We start from the raw sequence: 23,152 nt of genomic DNA on the forward strand, positions 1-23,152 counted from the left end.
TAACCATCATACGAAGCTCAGTGTGGAGTTTGGGGGGAGACAGGGAGGGCTTGACATTTTAAAGGATGAAAAAGTTAACACCATCCCCCACCAGTAGGATGACTGAACGGAAACCAGAAAGCCTAATGAAGGAGTGTATATTTGAGTTGAGCCTTAAAAGAAGTTGTAATTTGATGCTGCCACGCTGTGTGTATGTTGAGGAAGATGAGAGGGGGGCTGTGAGTTGGAAAGGCACATTCTGGGCAGAAGGCAGACGTGAGACAGTGAGAAACCCTATAGTGATCATTTTTACCAGGGTGGCCATTCTTAAGTTTACAAGTATATATCTGGCATTTCCTAATATGTGATGGGATACTACAAAGTTTTAATAAAATCTTAATACTGGTCCAATAATGGTTTCCCATAATCCAAATTAATGTTATACTAAACACAGTGTAGAGTGGTGATTTAATTTACTGTTATTTACCCATGGGCTTCCCCAGTGGGTGTTGGGGTAACAGCTGGGAAATACTGTATAGTTACGTTTTCTTTATATTAACTTTGAAGGAGGAATAAGAACAGCTACTTCAGAAACTAGAGACACTCAAGTACTGATCTATTCATAGAGTTTCTAAAGGCTGAAGGAGTTTACACTAAATGGACAAAAAAATACAAAAACCCTAAATACAGAAAGATTTCTAAAAATCCATCTCTGGAAAACAGGTCAGATGGACTCAAATACCTCACTAAATATAGAAGAATCAACAGGAAGCAGTGTAAAAGCTTCTGTTGGGGCATAAGATAGGAACCAGTCCATGTAATCAAGAAAAAGTTCTTTTCCCTCGTGATCTGAATGTTTGCCTCTGGTCTGTGTTCAGAGAAAGGTCCTGATCACTTGAACTGGTTGTACGTCGAGGTCTTTTTCCTCTTTGCTTTCTTGGTTTCCAGTTCAGCCAGCTCTTGCAGACTCATTTTGTTCAGCCTTGGAGCTCCAGCTGTTATTTAATCACTTTGGCATTCTGTGCATACAAGTCAACAATTTCCGTAGACTCAGTCTTAGAGCTTAACAGTGACAGTGCTTAACTTGTCCGTGTCTTTGATCTGTTTAGTCATCAGTACCTTCTTAGGAGGCTCTTGTTTCTTTTTAAATTTTATTTATTGATGGAGAGGGTGAGGGCAGGAGAGGGTAAAGGAAAGAAGGGGAGGAGAGGAGGGGAGGGAAGGGAAGAGAAGAGAAAACATCCATTTGTTCCATTTATTTACACGTTCATTGGTTGATTCTTATATGTGCCCTGACGAAAGATTGAACCCACAACCTTGGTGTATCAAGATGCTGTTCTAACCAAGTGAGCTACCCAGCCAGGGCCAGGAGGCTCTTGATTCTAGTATATATTATATATTCATTTTCCCAAAACCCTGACCAAACTTTTCTACTGCTCCATTCACAATGAAGGCCACAAGAGCACTTTTTGCTGACTCTGGTTGGTAGAAGAGAGGCAGTCTACATTTTGCACACGTCTTTCTCTAATGTAGTTCAATGCCTTCAGGGTTCCAAAGATAGTCTCCTCGTCTTTTGTGTTACAAAATGTGTGGGCGTAATTGGTAGCATCAATTATACAGAACCAGTGCCATGGCCTTGTGGACAATTTCTCTGACAGTCCAGCACCAGGACCATCTGGCTGCACAAACAGGAGAAGATGTGGAGGGGCTTCCTGCCACTGTCATATTTCTTTCAGTCCCAGGACACTCTGTAGGCATAGCTCAAGAGTAGCCTGAAAACTCAGTGCTAAGAATAATGTCCTGTTATTTCTATGTTGAGTTTTAAAGGGGTAAAGATGAGAGGCAAGACCTCCACAAATTAGGGCCCATTTATCCCTGGTTCTTAGATAGTCTCACATAAATGCAGGGCATGGATGGAGCTATGGTTGAGATCAAGACTTACCTGTCTTGTACCATCAAAATGAAAATAACCTCTGCCCTGGCCAGGTAGTTCAGTTGGTTAGAGCATCATCTCAAATATACCAAGGTTGCAGGTTTGATCCCTGGTCAGGGCATATATGTTACAGAAACAGGGGAGTCCAAAATCAAACCCCAGAGTTTGCGGCTGGGAGATAGGCAGCAGGAAGCAGCTTTCAGGATGCTCTTGCATGCCTGGAGCAAGTGGCTGGATACATTGTTGCAAAGATCCGCTTTACTTCTAAGACTCAGGAAGATGGGAGGGATCTTGGACTGTGGGCTGGTAGGGAAGAAGCAGACAGAGCCTACGTAGGGTTCTGTGAATGGTCAGAATTGTTTGCAATGCCCACTGCATGAGAGGATGCAGGGAGAGAAAGGAGGCAGGGAAGAAGAGAAGCAGCTGCGGACATTTTGGGCTGGCTCTGGCTCTAGGAGGCTCTCTCTCTCAGGCTCTCTCTGGCCCTCACTCTCTGGCTCTGGTGGGCTCCCTCCATCTGGCTTGGAGAAGGGATCTCCAGGCTGTTTTAAGAAGAGGCTCTTGCCAGGCTGCTTTGAGAAGGAGAGGAGATCCATGCGGTTTGCAGGAAGAAGGCAGTTTGCAAGGAGGCTGAGAATCCAGGCGGTCCTGCATTGAGAGCTGGAGGGCACCACAGCACAGAAAGGACCTCCCCAATCAGAATTGAGTGATTGGCAGCTACTGGTAAAGTGAACTGTGCCTAGGAAGTAGGGAAATGGTGTTTCTGACTTTCCTAAGACTGGCCAGGTCTGGGAGGGGGAGGCAGAACTATGTGCAAATAATTCTTTTTCTTTTCACCAAACTCTGGTATTGAGAGTTCTAATTCTGGCAGCAGGCAATCAGGCCCCTAACTAAACAGCCTGTGGGTTCTGTTTCAATTGGAGCAGCCCAGGGGTTCTGTTACACCTATACACACTGCTTTTTTCCCTATACATACATATATACCTATGATAAAGCTTTATTAAGTTAGGCACAGTAAGAGATTAGCAACAATATCTTAGCATAAAACAATAACAATAAACTGTAATAAAGTTGTATGAACATGGTCTCTTTCTCTCAAAATGTCTTATTGTACTATACTCACTTTTTCACTTAGAGGAAGCACTTTATGGCTTCTCTTTGGCATGTCTGAATTGCCAGCATCGTTACTCTTGCACTTAAGGGCCATTATTAATAGGGCCATTATCAAGTAAAATAAGGGTTACTTAAACACAAGCACAGCAATACCATGATGGTTCATCAGATAGCCAAGATGACTAACAGGCAAGTATATACAGTATGGCTATGCTGCCTGATGGAATGATTTACATCTGGGTGGACAACGTGGGACAGCACGAGATTTCATCACACTACTCAGAATGGCATGCAATTTAAAACTTAAAAATTGTTTATTTCTGGAATGTTCTACTTAATATTTTTAGATCCCAACTGTTCACAGGTAACTGAAATCTTGGAAAGCAAAGCCATGGATAATGAGGAGCTACTGTAGTCTAGTTATTGAATAAAGCTTCACCATTACATATGGCTAAAGGACACACATTGGATTATGGTTTTACAAATCTTAAAAGTTTACAAAAAAAAAAAAAAAAGAGTTTTCTCTTTCCCTATCTCCCTCCTTATTTTACTATTATAAATTAGAAACAGAGGTACCTATAAACTGCAGGAGGCAGGTCATCCTCAAAAGAAATGTTTAGAGATTACTTCTTCTCACATATATAGGAGATCGGGTAACCTTTGCATCAATTTCCCATTTGGAACTGCCCAATATTTAAGAAATATAGAACTGTTTGGTAATGAGAAGCATTTTAGAATACAATTATGGCCTTGCAAAGAAAGACTCCGCCTCATTTCCCCAATGTGAACGAATGAATTTCTCTGGGATTAAATCACCCTCATGAAAGCCTACTATCAGCAGGGAGGCAAAAGTTACTTCCCAGCACTCATTTTTCTTCTCCCTAGGAGCTGACATAAAAATTTATCCAGTTTGGTGCTGGTGGGAAGCATTTTTATCTAATTTATGAGGGAAAGAAACAGAGTCAAGCATTCTATCCAATGCTTGGCCAGATTCCCCTTTAACCTCTAGGGAAACAATCTTGGACAGGTCTATGAATCTGGCTCCCAGCCATGGCAGGCACACAGCTGTATAGGGGAAAAAGGCCTGTTTTCCATTACACAGTTGCTTGGGTAAAGTCTGTTTTGGTGCCCGTGTTATAAGAGTAGCATTATTATTCAGTCATAAGTGGCTAACATTTATAAAATATTTTGTAGGAAATTGATCAAAAAGGCCATACTGCAGGTCCTCAAATAACACTGCTTCATTCCATGTCATTTCATTATAAGGTTGATAAGATGCTGTAGGAACTTAACTCTTGTTTATGTTAATTATGTTCCTTATATTCACCCTGGCATGCAAGAAGGAAAGTTTCCAGCACTTATGTGAGACACTCTGTAATATGTACTACATCAAGTCCACAAAATGGAACATTTGAAGACATTTAATATGCACACTTAGGTTGTAAAAAGTATTGTACACATGTATATGTCTACTCTGAGTCATTGTGAGAACTCTTGCAACATTATGAATATGAGTGGCTGGCTAGCTATGCCATTAACATAAAGAATTCAGAAGCATATACACAAGTCAATTTATGTGATTCATGACATTTTTAAAATAAAAATTTAGGACATAACTCACACTGAGATATTTTAGAATATTTTATGTAATTAACTTACTAAAAAACCTTAGCCAGAATTTTAATTTTTAAATTTTATCTAAAAACTACCAAATACAAACTTTAAAGCATAAAACAATACGGGGTAAATTTGGCCTAAGAACAAGTTAATAAAGTTTGAAAAGGAAGAGAAGTAAATACATTAATACTTCCTTTCTAAAAAGCTTGACACTGAACAAATGATTTCAATATCCATGACTTACAAAGTAATTTATTCAACTGGTTACAAGATTGTTCCTGCTTTCAGAACAAAGAAACAGTGTATGAGTAAGTTGACTTCCCTGGTTTAAACTGCCTTTTATTAGTTCATTTTGGGGCCATTAAAAATGTCTAAGTTTTTATAGTTTTCTTTTTTTTTGTTCCCCTGCTCCCTTGGAGATGGTAGTGCCCCAGTAAAAAACAAAAACAATTCCTATAAATATAAGTTACCTCCTCAACCTGTTCCCTGTTTCACCAGTTTATTTAATATAATTATAATCCTCTCTAATCGGCCCTGGCTGGTTTAGCTCAGTGGATTGAGCGTCGGCCTGCGAGCTAAGTGTCGCTGGTTCGATCTTCCAGTCAGGGTACATCAGAGAAGGAAAACTCTGACTCCAAAAAACCTCCGCTGCCTTGCGGCATACCTCTTCAGGGGAAAGGCTAAGGGAGTAAACCCCGACAGAAAATCCGGAGCCGGAGTCCCTAAGGCGGTTTGACGTTGTAGTCAACACCGGCAACTCCTGCGGCGCACCTGAACCCAAGCTGTATCGACTCCGTCTTTCCCTTGGACCCTTCAGCTGCGAAGAGAGGGGGGGTCTGCTGCATGGGCAACAGCAGACCCTCCATATCACCCTGCCCAGGCTCTGTAGCTTCAGCTTCATCGCATGATGTCGATTCAACACGGGAGGAGACAGATACCATGTCACTCCCGAGTCGGACTGCACAGCCATTCTCGGCGGTGCAGATAGACTCTTAAGAAGCTACACCATCGTCTCTCGAGACGGACGGCTGCCGACGAATCCTCTCTAAAAATATCAGAAAAACAAAAACAGAAAAAAGCAAGCAGCAGGTTCTTTTTCCAAAGATGACTAATAACCATCGCCTTAGAACTTAAGATTAAGTCCATAGGGCTTACATAACTGCCACCAAAATAGATCAGATACAACAAAAGTGCCTTGCATCTGTGCATTGGCTTAAAGCTACTTTTCTATTTATGAAAAAGTTCAAATTTTTTTCATAGTTAGCTCCCCCCTTTCCCTTATAATGAGAAAAGCAACTTATTGGGTAAGACTATGCAATTGTTAATTCCAGTTCCTATTCTACCAGTTAAATCATGTAAAGGTTTGGGAGAAGCCAATCATTAATCCCATCCTCTGCCATTAGAATGCTTTGAATTTGAACTATGATGAAAAGAGAAAAATATATATTTTGAAATCTTCCTAAAAAAAAATTAGAGCCATAATTTTGTGAGGCCCTTTGACAATTCCAATAACATAATTATCAACTCACGACAGTTTATATCTGTGAAAAATATCCACTTCCCAATATAGGGATCATTTAAATGATCTGATACCAAAAGTTGTATTCTTGTGATACATATAAAAAATTTATTTACCCCATGGATGACAGCTTAAACTTGGGTTTTCAGAACAGAAGAATTGAGAATGAAAAATTCAAAGTCTGAAAGTCAATATTCAATATCAGCTCTGAATGAGAATCTGACTCACAGCAAGCCCTTTTGCAGCTCTGCCATTCTAAAAATATCTGCCATGGGACACATTATTCAATCTGAAATTGAGTAAGAATTTCAAATCTATGTTCTTAATTATTTCTTATTTGGTACAACCATGATGTCACAGAGTCAGCAATGGCACAAATAATTCTGTTGACATCAATATGGCTCTAAGTTATATCTACCTTGAAATTCTTCCTGAAAATATCAGAATCCTAATGAAATAAATTCTTCGTTGATAACAAGAACCCCACAGTCTCCGGGCAAAAGTTTTCTCCTCCTTAAGTTACATGTTAAGGAAGTTCCTGGAAGGCAGTAATCACATGTTGGGCTACCACAATACTAGGCACACCCACTAGCATTCTATATACATTTGTTATTTGGTTGAGAGACATTCTATCTGATATCCAGGTTTCCAAAGGCAAACTGCCAGTCACTGGGGTCACAAAGAAATAAGTTTCTCCCCAATTTTTCGGGCAATTAAAATTTAACATTAATTATTTAACACAGCCCCGAATTAAAACCAAAAGTGTGCAATGACTTCCAGCTGGAAGGACAAGAAATTACAAAATAAGGATGTCAAAAAAGCCCTAGTCTCAGAAAATTAACTTCACTAATCTGGTTTCTTGATGAAAAAGAACTACGATGGGGAAGAAAGGCATGATGAAGAATGACACTTCTGGCCCTCACTGGTGTGACTCAGTGGGTTGGATGTCGTTCGGCAAACCAACCAAAACAGTTCCCAGTTCAATTCCTGGTTGAGGCACACACCTGGGTTGTGGGCCAGGTCCCTGGCTGGGGGCCTGCAAGAGGCGGCTGATCGCGTTTCTCTCCCATGTGATAGTTCTCTTCCTCTCTTTCTCCCTCCCTTCCCCTCTTCTAAAAATATATTAATAAAGTCGTAAAAAAAAAAAAAGAATCACATTTCTGGAGTTCCTCTGCACGCCTCTAAAGGAATTCATCACCATTATTTATTTAAATCTAATTCCCCCAGAAGAAACTGCTCATCATAAATACATACCAATGGAAAAAAAGAGAGAGAGAGAACTTCTAAATGAAGTTATAAGCCTAATTATCTTACGAGGACAAGTTGACCTCTCTTTTAAAAAAAAAATTATTTGTTTATTTATTTTATTTTTAGAGAGAGGGGAAAGGAGAAAGAGAGGGAAAGAAACATCACTGTGTGGTTGCCTCTCACTCACACCCCCAACTGGGGACCTGATATGCAACCTAGTCATGTGCCCTGACTGGGAATCGAACCAGCAACACTTGGCTCACAGGCCGAAGCTCAATCCACTGAGCCATAGCAGCCAGGGCTGATGTCTTTTTTTTAATGATTATTTTTATTGAGAAACTTAAGACTTGGGTACATCAATAAAACCAATTTCTAGGAGGAAAAATCAAAACCCACAACAGAAAAAGTTAACATTGTTTGGTCCATAACAGAACCCACGGAATATAGTCTGTTAATTGAAGAATTCTAAGTGCTTCATAACTGACCTTTTGATACAAAATGACCTGCTAAATTTGCAATTTGTGGTTCTTGGTGTCGAGATCCACAGGGCAAGCTAGGAAGCCTTCAAACCTTGAGCTGAATCCCATGAGATTATCTGGCTTTTGACTAGGTTTTTTCTTGTTTAAGAGGTAGCAGCAGCAACAGAGCCCCACCTTCTGGGCAGCTTCTTTCTTGACATGATGTGCCTGTAACTGCCTGCCATAGCTTTATCCACTTTAGAGCGGGGAGACTTGGTTGGGACTCTAGCATGTGCAGCAGCTCAGTGTTGTCAATTTCCAACAGCATTCCTGTAATATTTCTGGCCAGGTTCAAATGCATGATTTGGATAAGCAGGAACCAAAGTTCTCCCAGCATTTGCCCTGCACATGGGTCGCAGGCTGGGATGCCCGCAGAGGCTATATGATATAGGCAGGCAGGGTGTGGGCTGCAGACACTGGAGGCATACTTTTAAAGTGCAACATCAGCATGAAGGTGCTAAATTCTTCACAGCTGTGGGAACACTGACTCTGAGCAGCAGCAGGGAGGCCACAAGAGGCCAGAGCATTACCAGTTGGATCCAGATGGCAAAGAGTTGGACAAGGCTCAGGCTGGTGTGTAGCACTTGGCATTTCTTGGAAGCTTTGAGGTCTCCAACCTTACTGCCAGCTTGGATTAGTCCTCATCTGTGCTAACTTGTTAGGTGTGTAATACAGAGATCTTCCCTAAGCCTGTGGAACTGCTGGCACAAAGCAGCCACCAGCTGCAGGCTGGAACTGATTTAAGATGGCACCGGCAGGGACTGCTCTCATTCCAGCCACCCGCTGCATATACTGGTTGGTCAGGTATGCAGAACCTTTCCCTCCTCCTTCCTTTGGGACTGGGCTATACATTGGCTTGGACACCACAATGCATCCAATCATCTCAGGGACTGCCTCTTCAGAAGATGAGAAGCAAAGCCAAACCCTTTGCTTCTCCCATCCTCCAACATGACGTTAGCACTGGTGATGAATCCGAAAGGAGAAAACTCTTTCCTTAAATTCTCATTATGAATGGTGTCATCCAAGTTCTTAATGTAGAGATTCACTCCCTGACACCAACTAATTCTCTCATTTCAGCTGTTCAAATTTCCATTTTAACTTGGTCTGCTGCTCTTTTTTCTGTGCATGGCCTACAAAAATGACTTTCTCACTGATTTTTTTTCCATTCATCTTTTCCATGACCTTATTAGAATCCTCATGTTTTTAGTAACTCACAAAGCCAAAGTCTTTGGATTTCCCACAGGGATCTGTCATCACTTTGGCACTCAGGGTCTTACCAAACTGGCTGAACAGCTCTTTCAGACTCTCATCATCCACCTCTTTCCCAGTTTTTGATGTATACCTTTGGTGAACTCCTTGGCTTTGGCTCCTAGCTTGGCTTCCTGATCTTTTAAGACTTGAATATGCCCACAAAAATGTTACAGTCATCGAGGAGCAACATTCATCTTCTGCCTGGCCTTGTGGGCAGTCTCTTCGGTCTCGAAGTGGCTAAAGGCACAACTCTTACATCCGTTCTCATTACACACCCTTACAGGACAGAATGTTTCCAAAAGCAGAAAAAGGAACTTAAAATGCCTTGTTTTCTATAGTTTATCCAGGTTCTTGATGAAGACGTTTCCCATTATCAGATTTTCTCAAAGAGAGATCCCTTTGAGACCACATGATGGGGATTTGCTTTCCCTTAATCTCATCAAAGTTCATGGCATCCAAGGCCTGCTCAGCGCCAGCTGGCTGCTGGATGTGACCTAGGCTTGAATCCAGGGAGCTGTGGGTGATCCTATCTCGGCAGACCTGGAGGGACAGCACAGGCTCTGCAGGACTGAAGTCTTCATATTGCGTGATGAGTGCAGGTCACCCACGCCCCCAGAGGCCATGGGGTAGCTGCTGGCTGCAGCATTCACCTCGTCAATCCCCACCACCTGATCCCACCAGGAGGACTTCTTGTAAGGGACCGCACGGGACAAAAGGGGCACAGGTGGCAGGGGGAACTGAGAGAAGTTGGAGCGGGCTCACAGAGAGAGGAGCGGCAGAGGAGTTTCAGGATGGCTTGCTCAAGACTGCAAGACTGCAGACAAAAGGCTCTCAAAAGCAACACGGACCCCCCAATTATAATTGGGACTCCCCTCCAAATACAAAAGAAATCTTCAAGAGGCAACTACATGGTGCCCACACGGCCTCCGGGACACAGTTCGCAGCCGGTTAAGGTTACAGCAGCCAAGGGAAGAGGGAAATAAAATCTGTGTCAGGGCCGACTGGGTAAGCTGGAGGGACAAGGGCGTGAAGAGGGGCGAGCTGCCACGCCGAGTGCTGTGCAGCCGTGGAGGAGGCGCGCGGAGGGCGCGGCTCAGCACTGGACCAACGGACCCAGACCACGTGCTGCCGCGCGGGGCCAGGATGGCCAGCCGCGTGCAAAAGTGACTTCCCCATGGGTTCTCTGAAGAGGATTCGCTTTTTCTTTCTAATGCATTTTAAGGTTTTTTAAAAATTGTTTTCTTCAGGCTACTAGGCCCGAAAGAGCAGGGCGCTGCGGCGATGCTGGGAGGAGAGAGGCGGCAGGTGAGTCACCGCTGCCTTCACAGCTGTCCTCTCCTGAGGCTGGCTGCTGGTCAGAAGGCACCTTGCAACCTGGGCCCCACTTGGCTCTTTTAACTTCTCCCTCAAATACACCCTTTAAAGAATTTCTAAAAATTAGATGTAAGCTGGTTACAACATATGTATAAGGTAACTTTCTACTTCACAAATCAATTTCAAGGGAAATCTTGGTAAATTCTGCTTCATTTCTTTCTTAAAAGTACCTATTTAGGAAAGTTAGAAGACAGGTGTCCTGGGCAGTGGTGGTGAGGTGCCTGGCAACGACTGCAGATGAGTATAAGGCACAGGAAAGACCTGCATTTTCTTCGGCCTATGGGAAGGAGGAAATGTTGAAAAGGGAGAGGGACTGAAAAGAGAGAGAGAAAAAGAAAACAAAACAGCAAAAAGTGATTATGTCCCTAAGATAACAAATGGAAAAATAATTCAAAAGGGAAAATGGAAAAATAATTCAAAAGGGAAAATGAAACAGTTGGAAAGCCAAGAGAAACCGCTTTCTTTAGTTTCTCAACAGTAGTTTAGAAAGACATTCTTGCTAGCTTCTACCGAGTCTAATAATTCATTTCTAATTCTATCCCCTGTTGCACTCTATTCAGCAGTTCCACCCAGTCTTCATGATCCAAGTATTCTGTAAGTCTGAGTCAACAAAGATTTTGCATAAAACTTAAAATATTCTCTATTCAACTAAAATTTGCTGCTAAATGAATAAAAGGGACTTTACTCTTAAAGGGAAGATACAAATAATGGTATTTGCTTCCTAAACAGGAAACTGCCTCTAACCTGTGTTAAACTCTACAAATAAACACTGAACTTATGTGAATGGCAATTTTGTTTTGTGAGAAGTGTTGACACTATAAATTATGCTTCCTTTCTATAGAAAGTGGAAAACTTTTCTTATTGGTGGCAGTGGCAGTGGCAGGGGGCAGGGAGTGGGGGTGGGGTAAAAGCCAGAATTGTTTTAGCCTTAATTAAAAAATAATTATAGGGAAAATATGGATTGCTATGTGTCTTTAATTTTACAGGATCCACTGATTCTTTCAGCTATGTGTAGCTTTAATAAAAAAATAAAACTTAAAAAATGTAAAATAAATTATAATAAAATTAAGACTGATAAAAAGAATTCTGAAACTTGTCAAAGATATTACTAAAACTGTGCTGAGTTTATTCTTGTGAATCTCAAAACCCAAAACTGCTGGTAGAATGAGAATTTACTACACTTGCTGTTCAGGTTCTGTCTTGATTTAGCTCTACAGATTCTTGACTCAAGCTCCATAGTGTATGTATACCATTTAAATTCAGGATTTCTGTATTTAGAGTATGTGGTATTTCGGAGATGATTTCAAAGTTGGTAACTTATTAGATGTGCAAGAGGAGGAAGGAAGAATGAAGGAGACAGCTGCCTTGTTTAGACTGGGGAACAAAGGAGATGGTGGCACCTTCACTGAGAAGTGAAATCCCAACCTAGTGGGCCTGGAGTAGCGGGCACTACATTCAGTTCAGTGATGTTGAGATTGAGGTGCCTGTGGACATCCCCCCCAAATACAGTTGGCAACATGTGTCTAGGGCTCAGAAAAGAGGTTTAGGCTGGTGATAGAAATATGGGAATCATCATATTTAGGTGGGAATTAAATTACCTAGGCTGAAGGAGAATAGATACATGAGATTTAAGCACCTGAGAGAGGAGGTACCTGAAAGAACAATTTGATAGGGAAGCTACAGTGAAATGTTTTAAGAAGGGAGTAGACACATATTGATAATTCCACTTATATAAAATACCCCAAAATACAAATGTAGAGACAGGAAGTAGATTACTGGAGTCTAGGTGTGGAAATGGATGGGAAGTAACTATAAATGGGCATGAGGGATCTTTCTGGAGGGATAAAACTGTTCTAAAACTGATTTATGGTGATTGTTGCACTATTCAGTAAAACTATCGTAGACTTGAAGTGGGTGAATTCTATAATATGCAAAATATACTTCAATAAAGCTGTTAGAAAGAAAAGATTGTGTGGAGTAATGCAACTTTCACACTGTGATGTGGGTACTGTCTCTAGGGTGAGAAAATGTTTGGTGGGATTTATAATGATCAATATTATAGGTGCCTGCACCAAGCAAGCTAGAAACCCCTCCCATAGATATGTAAACATTTATTCTATTTTTTAAAAGAGAGAGAAAGAGAAAGTGAGTTTTATTTATTAAAGTTCAGGGCAACCCTCAAAGTTCAGAAAGTAAAATTTGGTGTCGCAGACGGGTAGCTCAGTTTGTTAGACCACTGTTCCAATATGCCAAGGTTGTGGATCAGGACACATAAAGAAATCAACCATGAATGCATAGATGCGTGGAACAGCAAATTGGTATCTCTCTCTACATATATAAAGATTAGTTTTTAAACAAAGAAAAAGAAAGTAATATTTGGTGCACGTACATGTACAGAGAGCAAAGGTATCTATTTTGTATTAAGTAGATGGTCAATTCCCAATCAGGTGCATTTGAAAATGTAAAGACACTTTTGTTCATCACACTGACTTAGGAAGCAACACTGGCATTTAGAAGGCAATGTCTGACCTATAATTTACTGCTTTAAAAACAGTAAATCAGGAATACATCCTGATGTTGACTTACACTTAATAAAAGCTGCCTCGATGTTACTGGGCCAAACAGTGGTAAGGAGGCATTCAACTTTTTATGTGAACATAAAAAATATATATATAAATGTCCTTTAATGCACAGGACAGTACTGCACAATAAGGAATGGTTCTTTCATAAGGCCTAAAGCATTTCTGCTGAAAAACACTGATTTAAACCATGTTCCTATTAGCATCTCAAAAGGTAAAGTACTTATAGATTCTTATTCTAAAATATCTAAATATACATTTATTTATTCATTTTATATCCTCGCCCAAGGATATGTTTTATTGATGTTAGAGAGGGAGAGAAACATTGATTGGTTGCCTCCTGTATGCAGCCCGATTGGCAATTAAACCTGCAACCTCGGTATTTACCCTGACCAGGTAGCAAACCTGCAACCTTTTGTGCTACTGGATGACGCTCCAACCAACTGAGCCACTCGGCCAGGGCAACATATGAATTTTAACCTTAAAAACAATCCACGTTACTATTAGATGCTCAAATTTTAGAAATAACATCAAATATTTAAAGACATATTTAATTTTTTAGTTATGAGTCACTTAGCTTGACCCAGCCTTATAATTTCTCTCTGAGCTTTAAACATTTTTTGAAATGCCAGGCAATAACATTTATAAGCACTTTTCGGTAATGCTGAAATTTAATATCTTCCTTTGAGTCTTTAGGACGTGTAATTTCATGAGCTGCCTCAAGATACAACTATAATATACTCTATATTCTCTAGTAAAGCATTATACTATATTTATAACCTGTTTACATGTTCTTGGAGGGTGGAATTTTAGCTCTTCTATACAACTGGTACATAGTAGGTGCTCAATAATATTTGTTTCAAGAATAACTGAATACAGTTACTAAAAGTGAAGGGGTTCAGCCCTGGCTGGTGTGGCTCAGTGGATTAAACGCTGGCCTGTGAACCAAGGGGTTGCTGGTTCGATTCCCATTCAGGGCACATGCCTGGGTTGTGGGCTAGGTCCCCAGTTGGCAACGAGCAAGAGACAACCACACATTGATGTTTCTCTCCCTCTCTTTCTCCCTCCCTTCCCCTCTCTCTAAAAATAAATAAATAAATAATTTTTAAAAAGTGAAGTGGTACAGAACAGTCCTCCCCAAGATGTGCCTCTTTGACATGTGAATTATGCTGATCTGAAGGCAATCGAGACTAGAAATTTTTATCTCTTAAGAATTTAAATTAGGGCCCTGACCACATGGGTCAGTTGGTTGGAGTGTCTTCGGGTGCACCAAAAGGTTTTGTTTGATTCCCAGTCAGGGCACATACCTAGGTTGTGGTTGGAGTGCTGTCAATGTTTCTCTCACATTGATGTCTCTCCCTCTCTCTCTCTCTCTCTGCCCCTCTCCACCCCGCCCCTAAAATCAATAAGCATATTCTTATGTGAAGATTTTTTAAAATTTTAAGAGAAAAGATTTTAAATTAGGGGCCTTGCCCACAATAAGAGTTATCATTATAAATAACTTTTTTATGATCTATCAATAGGGCAGGATAAACCCCTAATTACTGAACATCTCTTATCCTGTGAATGACCTTCTTCCCCCTCTGAAGCCCCAAGGTGCCTTACCTCATCCTAAGCTCAGGATGTCATATATACCTCATTTTCTGTTTAGTCTCTAACTCTTATATGTACATATGTAATTAAATTTGGTCACTTTTCTCCTGTTAATATGTTCATGTTTATTTGATTATCAGACTGGCTGAAAGAATCCAGAATGGTAGAGGAAAGTTTCATCCTCCTGCAAAAAAGCTAATAAACATAATGTATCTGATAAACAGAACCTACCTGTGTGCCTTTATTGTCAGGAGAATGAGCTAAATTTATATTGGAAAGTCTTCATAGTAATTTTATAAGGTTGAGAAACATTTCGATGAAGGTCACAATGAACTAAATGACTACTCTAGCATAAAACAAAGAACAAGCAGAGAGCAGTTATTTGGAAAACATAACACATCTATTCTAACAAAGGACAAAATGCATAGAAGTGAGAGGACAGCAATTAGCCCCTTCTACTTGTCATGTTCTAAACTCTTTCCATCGCAAATTTCAGCCAATCTTCCATTACTTATACCAACACCTAGATCAATATTTGTAATCTCTTTTCCCTCAGAATGTTTGGTTAAGGGACTGGAGTAAGTAGGAGAGGACAAGATTATTATCAAGAGAGGGCAGCCTTGGTTGTGTAGCTCAGTTAGAGAATCGTCCTGATATGCCAAGGTTTGATCTCTGGTCAGGGCACTTATAAGAATTAACCAATGAATGCATAAATAAGTGAAACAACAAAAATTTATGTTCCTCTCCCCATCTCTCTAAAAACAATAAATTAAAAAAAAAAAAAAAGCCCTGGCTGCTGTGGCTCAGTGGATTGAGCGTCGGCCTGCAGACCTAAGTGCTGGTTCAATTCCCAGTCAGGGCACATGACTAGGTTGCACATCAGGTCCCCAGTTGGGGGAGTGTGAGAGGCAACCACACAGTGATGTTTCTCTCCCTCTCTTTCTCCTTTCCCCTCTCTCTTAAAACAAACAAACAAACAAATAATTAAAATTATTTAAAAAAATAGTGCTTTCTTAAAAAAAAAGACAGCAGCTAAAAAAAATAAAGGGTGCAGTGGTAGAGGGGTGCTAGCAGTTAAGGGATACTAAAGTACTTAATGAGTACATTTTCAAAGGTACATACTTTATTTTCTTACAATAATCATTCAAAAGCTTCTTTCTGAAGTTAGGTAAGAGATTCCATGAAGTTCTGAGTATGTGTTTTCACAATGTGGCTAAATGTTAAAGCTGGTAGGAAAAAGCTGTAAGACTCAACTGATAAGTACACTGTGATGTCCTAAAATCTTAATGTATCTTGGTCAATATTGTGACTTCAAAGGTTAAGCACATGGGAAGCAGTGGCTCTGCTTTACGCCACGCAATGTCTCCAAAGGGTGTGGGTTTCCTAGTGTAACAACAGTCATACCATATGGTGCTGTTTTCAATGGTATGAGCAGGACAGAATGTGCCAAAACTCAAATGTGCTATTTTGGGCCATGAAATGTCATCAATCCCAAATTTAAAACATGTAAATTTTCTGAATTAGAAAAGGTTTTTAATTTTTAATTTTGAAATTTCAAGAAGACTGTACTTTTATAATTCAAGGCTCAATTGTGTAACAGTGCTCAGTCTTTGAGATAAGACAAAGACGCAGAAAAGTTAAGAAATGGGGAATAAGCTTAGCAGCAATTCTCTGAAAAAAATCTTTAAGGATTTAAATAAAACCTCTTTATAGTTATACTATAAAGATAGTGTCTAAAAACAGCTTTTGGAATACTATTTCTTGATAAAATCAAACAAGAGCAGTAGATGTGAGATGAAAAAGTTATCAATGTGATGAATTCTGTATTTCTCTCGAGCCAGTTCTCCAAGTTTCTGCACAGTAACACACCTCCAACTACTCTAATCAATTGATATAATGTCTGAAGTTAGAGCACCCTTGGAAATATTCATGTTGAACCTAACAAACCTTTTAGCCCTATAAACTCAACCCTAGCTTTGAGTAGCTAGGTCCAGGATTCTAAAAACAATAATTTCAAATGATATACTGAAACTGTTTCAAAAAAGCAAATTTTGAGGTTCTATTCTTGTCTGAATGCTAGCCTTTCCCCCCAGCCTGTTCCTCTTAACCTGAATCAGGTATTAAAAATAGGTTTTAGCCCTGACAAATGTGGCTCAGTTTGCCGGGTGTCATTCCGCAAAGCAAAAGGCCGCTGGTTCGATTTCTGGTCAGGGCATGAGACTGGGTTGCAGGTTCAGTCCAACATATTGATGTTTCTCTCCCTCTCATTCTCCTTTCCTTCCCCTCTCACTAAAAATAAGATATTAAAAAAAAAAAAAATGGTTTTAGTTTGCCCTGAGCTGGCAAAATGCATTCTATGAACTGCTTCATATAAAGCAAGAAAATTTTAAGGATTAGGTTAAATCTAAAGTCACAAGTGAGAACTCCATTTTTCTGCCCACCCAATACTGTGCATAACAATAAACATAAATTATCTAGAGTAAGTCGAACTGTAAACTCAAAAGGGCTTCAGGTTTTGGGCTGGCCAACGCAAATATGTAAAAACATTCACACAAGCCCCTGTGGTTCTCAAAGTGCAATAATATCAGCACTTGCAACTGCGTGGACCCCCACACTTAAACCTACTGAAATCTGTGTTCTAACAAGGCTTCCAAGTGAGTTGATGGATGCTCAAGTTTAAGAACCACTGAGGTAAGAGTACTTGGGCCTCTGGCATAAGAAAAAAATATGCTAAATATAGATTATGGGAAGAGAAGGGACATCTGTTCCTGCCTTGGCGAGGTTGCTGTCAGAACATGGAGACAGCTGGAATGCACACCTGGACTTTGGTCAGCACTGCAACAAGATATATTAACGGACTCAGCCTGTTCACACAGGATATGTTAATGGACTTATCCCGGCAAATGACCTACTGAGTATGTTTATAAGCAAACTCACCTTCGCTGAAATGTGCAGTTGGCAAGTTTTAAAAAGCGGGCCTGCAGAAGTCCGGGTGGGACTCCTACGGGCCTCTGTGGAGAACTGGGGGTCCCCATTCCCTTGTTCCTACAGGCCTTCCAGTTGGTCCAGGAGTTGCCTCTCCCCTTTACCCCTTCCCCCTTTTCCCTTAATAAACCTGCTGCCTGCTCCCACAGTGGTCTATGGTGATTTCTCAGAGCGAGGCTGCTCTGACAGTTACTACCTGTAGGCAGTGGTGCAAGTCATATAAAGGTCCCTGCAGCAATAACCTTTGGAGCATCTCACCTTGACTGCTAACACTGATGCTGTCACTTGCTAGCTATGTGCTCCAGAGAAGGCAAGAGACCTAAGCCAGTAGCCAATACCCAGCTTTTAGCAGGAAGTATTGATTCTACCAAGAACCCCTCTATAGGAAGTTACACCTCAGTTAAATCTGAAGCTTATTTCTTTCATCTCCTCTTTGTCTGTAACAGTGGTATCAACCTATCATTTGGCTTTATTAATTAATTTATTAAGAGGCATTATCCTGTATGCTTCCGGCTTGTGAATGATCATAAATTTTAATTCCCACAGTGAACCTGTGTTAAATAAATTATTGGCAAAGACAATTTCAGTTTCTGAGCATAATTTACCTCAAACAAAACATCTTTGTGACATCAACCCTGAGATTCACCTAACTCAGTGTTCAACAATCTGTGGATAAAAAAGGGAGCTTTAATAAATCATAAATTCCTAACTGGGCAGATCACATTGCAGTCATGCTCTTCTTTAGTGAAAGGTTTTAAGCAAGCCCTGCCCGTTGTTATTGTGCATCTAGGTTAACACACCTTTGGAACGCCAAAAATAATAGCACTTGAAGGGGCAACCACACTCAAGAGAGCACGTAATCTTGTTAACACTCCTGTAACCCAATACACACCTTGCTTTTCCCAACTTCATGTAATCTTCGTTAAATTCCCTCATTGGAATCCCAATTGCATAGAAGGAATTGCAAGCTGTTATTCTTTGAGCATTTGAGATCTTGCTTCCCAACGATTGTTGTTAGTTTTGGCTCAATACATTCTTATAAAGTTTTTCTACAAGTTCGGATGTCTCTTAAGTCGGCATTTACTTGGATTGTATGGCAGGATTCTGAAGAAGCCCACCCAGGACCACCCTGAGGACCAGATCCAGTGCTAGGTTACCAGCAAGGGCCCACTGTGCCCTACTGACTTCCCACTCTGCATCGGGGGAACTTGGGTGAGTTTTCTCTTGGAATTCTGAGCCTCCTTGTTTTAAGTGTCGGGTCCATGACTTTATTTGAATTGTTCTTAGAAAATCCTTGAGGTGGATAAGGGTTGAGATAACCCAGGGAAAGGAAAAGACAATGGGTTGCTGCTTTTCATTTCACCTTTTTATTGGATTACTAAGAATACAAATAAATTAAATGAGAGACTGAACTCTGTTTAGCCCTGAAAGAGAAAGGACACTTGCTTCCCCAACTTGAACAGCTGGGAAGCTGGTGGCAATCTTGGGATTTTGTGAAAGGCAGGGCACCCTGGAATGGGTTCACCCTGCTTTGCTCTCTCCCACATCCATGTAATCTTTTTTATAATAGCACTCTTATAGAAGTAGCCATCTGCTAATGTCTCACATATACAAAGATAAAAATGACCAATCTAGGTTATCACATTCATCCTACAAATTACCTATTTAGATTAATTATAGATTATTAAATATCCTCAACTAAAGTATATGTATCCAATATTCTCAACCATAGCAACATGATTTACCATATTGGCAATCTCTGACAGAAGTCTTTAGGAACCAGGTACAATACAAAATAGTCATCTAAGGGAGATATCTGGGAAATGCTGTTGAATACCTCTGTCTTGGGGGGAAAAATTTTTGCACAATTTTTCTGTATTACTTCAACCCCACTTTGTTCCAAAACGATTTAAGACAGAATTTCTTCAATAAATGGGATGAGATTCCTACTCTTTTTTCAGCATATTAATTAAACCATGATGAAATAAATAGTCAAGAAAAGAACTAAGTTATGGACAGGAACTTTGGTTAAGCGCATGAATAAAATTATCTTCTAATGGATGCATCTTATTAATGTTCATTTCCTCAACTTGCAAATTCAATGACTTCATTGTTTGTGACTTAAACTAGCTCTTTGCTCAACAGTGGACCTACTGATAGATAACCAAATAAAAATGAGATGCTAATATAAAAAGATGTAACTTTCTTTGGTTTATTTTATAAAATTTTTGTGGTGAAATGGAAAAAAACCATCAAAAAAACCTAAAAAAATCAGTTACAGCTTGCTTGGAAATACTAACTAGATGGCCTATTCTCACAAACTGATCAAATGACCACTGCGATGGTTTTAGAAATATTCACAAATTGCAGTTTTTCCTTCTTTGAAAATTGGATCAGGTCACCAAACTCCACAAATCATAATCTTGTCTTTGTTTAGTGGCTTTGTTCTAGACTGACAAAGCATAAAACAGATCAATTATTCATGCAGTGAAAAAATCCACAACAGAGGAAAAAAACAAAAAAAGTTTAAACTTAGTACAAGTGTGCTTTAAATTGCCAACTCCATCGGTAATTTATTTTTTATTTTTTTATAGATTTTATTTAGTTTTAGAGAGGAAGGGAGGAAGAAAGAGAGGGAGAGAAACAGTGATGCATGAGAGACACATCAGTCAGTTGCCCCTTGCATGCCCCCAACCAGAGACCTGGCCTACAATCCATGCACGTGCCCTGACTGAGAAATGAACTGGCAACCTTTAGGTTCGCAGGCAGGTGCTCAATCCAGCCACGGCTGTGATTCCATTCTTTAAAGAATTATTTGCAACTATTTTTGTATTTCTGGGTAAAATTATCAGGCATAACACTAAGATAACTGTTAATAAATGTGTTAATCAGTTTCCGTAATGCAGTGCAGCACTAGCAAAATTTTCACAGCCTGCAGAGGACGACAAAGGTCTCCTGCTAGCTCCTCCTTCAATGTCAAGAACCATGATGATTCCCTGGATTTCTCTCACTTATTTGTGCTAACTAAGAACCTTGGTTTGGAATATATAAACCCATATTTGTATTTTGCTTTGGAATATCAGATGTTCCAAAACATATGGATTGGCAACAGATTAATGTTATTATTAAATAATAATTATTATTATTTAAATGTGCTCCCATTTCTGAATACAGGTTGACCAATGACTCAGCAAAAATTAGGTCAGGATTTCTGTGGAAAAAATAGTCACAGAGGATGAATATCTCCTGGTCTTGTTTTCTGGTGGAAGGAACACAGTAAGTTCAGTTACTTCTGTATTGAGAAAAAGGGTTATTTCCTGAGCTATAAGTGTGTGAATGTAATACAAAATAACGGGGTAAGAAAAATGTGTTTGTTTTTAGTGGAGAAAAAATATTTAGGAAACAAAACAATTAAGAGGATATCCATTTATATCTCACCTGTAGATTCAAACTGGAGACTGTCAAATTACAACTGCTTTGCCATATACATATATGATAGCTTAGAAAAATAGCTCACTGTAAAAAAAACTGAACCCTAAATGAAGTAAATTACTAGATTCAGCTTCCTTCAAAATGAGGTTGATGTAAGTTTTTAAAAAAATGTATTTTATTGATTATGCTATTCCAGTTGTCCCCAATTTTCTCCCTTTGTCCCCCTCTACCCTGTACCCCCATTCCCTCCAACGATGCCCCACACCCCTTAGTTCATGTCCATGGGTTGTGCATATTAAGTTCTTTGGCTTCTCTATTTCTTATATTATTCTTAACACCTCCCTATTTTGTATCTACCAGTTTATGCTTCTTAATCCCTGCACCTTTTCCCCATTCTCCTCCTTCCCCCTCCCAGCTAACCCTCCACATGATCTCCGTATCTATGCTTCTGTTCCTGTTGTGGTTGTTTGCTTAGTTTGTGTTTTAGATTCAGTTGTTGATAGTTGTGAGTTTGTTGCCATTTTAATGTTCATAGTTTTGATCTTCTTTCTCTTATAAATAAGTTCCTTTAACAGTTCGTATTAATAATGGCTTGGTGATGATGAACTCCTTCAGTTTTTCCTTGTCTGGGAAGCACCTTACCTGCCCCCCTTCCATTCTAAATGATAGCTTTGCTGGATAGAGTAATCTTGGTTGTAGGTCCTTGCTTTTCATCACTCTGAATACTTCTTGCCTGCAAATTTCTTCTGAGAAATCAGCTGACAGTCTTATGGCAACTCCTTTGTAGGAAACTCTCTGCTTTTCTCTTGCTGCTTAGAAGATTCTCTCTTTATCTTTAACCTCTGGCATTTTAATTATGATGTCTTGGTGTGGTCCTCTTTGGGTCCAATTTGTCTGGGACTCTGCTTCCTGGACTTGTATGTCTACTTCTTTTGTCAAATTAGGTAAGTTTTCTTTCATTATTTTTTCAAATAAGTTCTCAATTTCTTGCTCTTCCTCTTCTCCTGGCATCCCTAGATCTGGATGTTGGTACATTTGGACATGTCCCAGAGGCTCCTTTTTCTATTCGTTTTGTTGTTTGTTTTTAATTTTTTTTTCTTGCTGTTCTGACTGAAAGCTTATTTCTTCCCTATGTTCCAAATTGTTGATTTGAATCCTGGCTTCCTCCCCGCCACTGTTGGTTCCCTGTAGATTTTTCTTTATTTCACTTAATGCAGCCTTCATTTCTGCCTGGGATTTTTAATACTGTTACCATACTCAATGAGTTCTTTGAGCATCCTGATAATGAATGTTTTGAACTGAATCTGATAGGTTAGTTATCTCCATTTCATTTAGTTCTTTTTTGGAGTTTTGTTCTCTTCTTTCATTTGGGTCATATTTCTTTGTCTCCTCAATTTGGCAGTGTCCCTGTATTTGTTTCTGTGTATTAGAGTTGCTTTGACTCCCTGTCTTAGCATGGCCTATTATAGAAAAGGCACCTGTAAATTGTGTGGGGGCAGAGCTTTAGATAACTGCCAGGGTAAGGCCACTCATTTCACCACTTTTTGGCTGTGTGGTGGGAGGGCTCAGAGTGGGGACAATGCCTGGCTTCTGGAGGTTTGTTGGGGAGGAAGCTGTCTTTCAGCACTTGCCCTGTTTCCAGTCACTTCACCTTCTCCCCATATGCAACTGGTGCCCTTTCAGCTGTTGCCCTGGTGCAGAATCCCAGAGCAGGTGCGTCTGTGTAGGTCCTAAGTCCAGGCATGCCCTTTAAGAGGAGTCTCTTGAAAATTTGGTAGTTTCTTCCATCTCCCCAACCCTCACTGGTTTTTACATCAGAAGTTATGGAGATTTACCTCCCTGGTGCTGGGACCCTGGGCTGTGTGGCCTGGCCTGGGATCTTTTGCTCCCAAGTTATCCCTCCCTATTTTTATCCACCACACGAGAATGCGGGACCACCCATTCCACTGCCTCTTTGCGGCACACACTGCATCTCCACACCTCTCTGCCTGTCTCTGCACCTCCACTCCAC

At 40.2% G+C, this 23,152-nt stretch overlaps 1 protein-coding gene and 2 pseudogenes across 1 annotated transcript in view; all 3 read right to left on the reverse strand.

The window, feature by feature from the left end:
• Positions 1–23,152, reverse strand: part of GLG1 (golgi glycoprotein 1) — a 121,313-nt gene that overhangs the window by 61,724 nt on the left and 36,437 nt on the right. The window lies entirely within an intron of this gene.
• LOC149994217 (STING ER exit protein-like) lies at positions 871–8,454 on the reverse strand (annotated as a pseudogene).
• LOC149994218 (polyadenylate-binding protein 4 pseudogene) lies at positions 8,546–10,354 on the reverse strand (annotated as a pseudogene).

The sequence above is a fragment of the Furipterus horrens genome, unplaced genomic scaffold (genome assembly GCF_987537825.1).
Source record: "Furipterus horrens unplaced genomic scaffold, mFurHor1.1.pri manual_scaffold_13, whole genome shotgun sequence".
Taxonomy (NCBI): Eukaryota; Metazoa; Chordata; class Mammalia; order Chiroptera; family Furipteridae; genus Furipterus; species Furipterus horrens.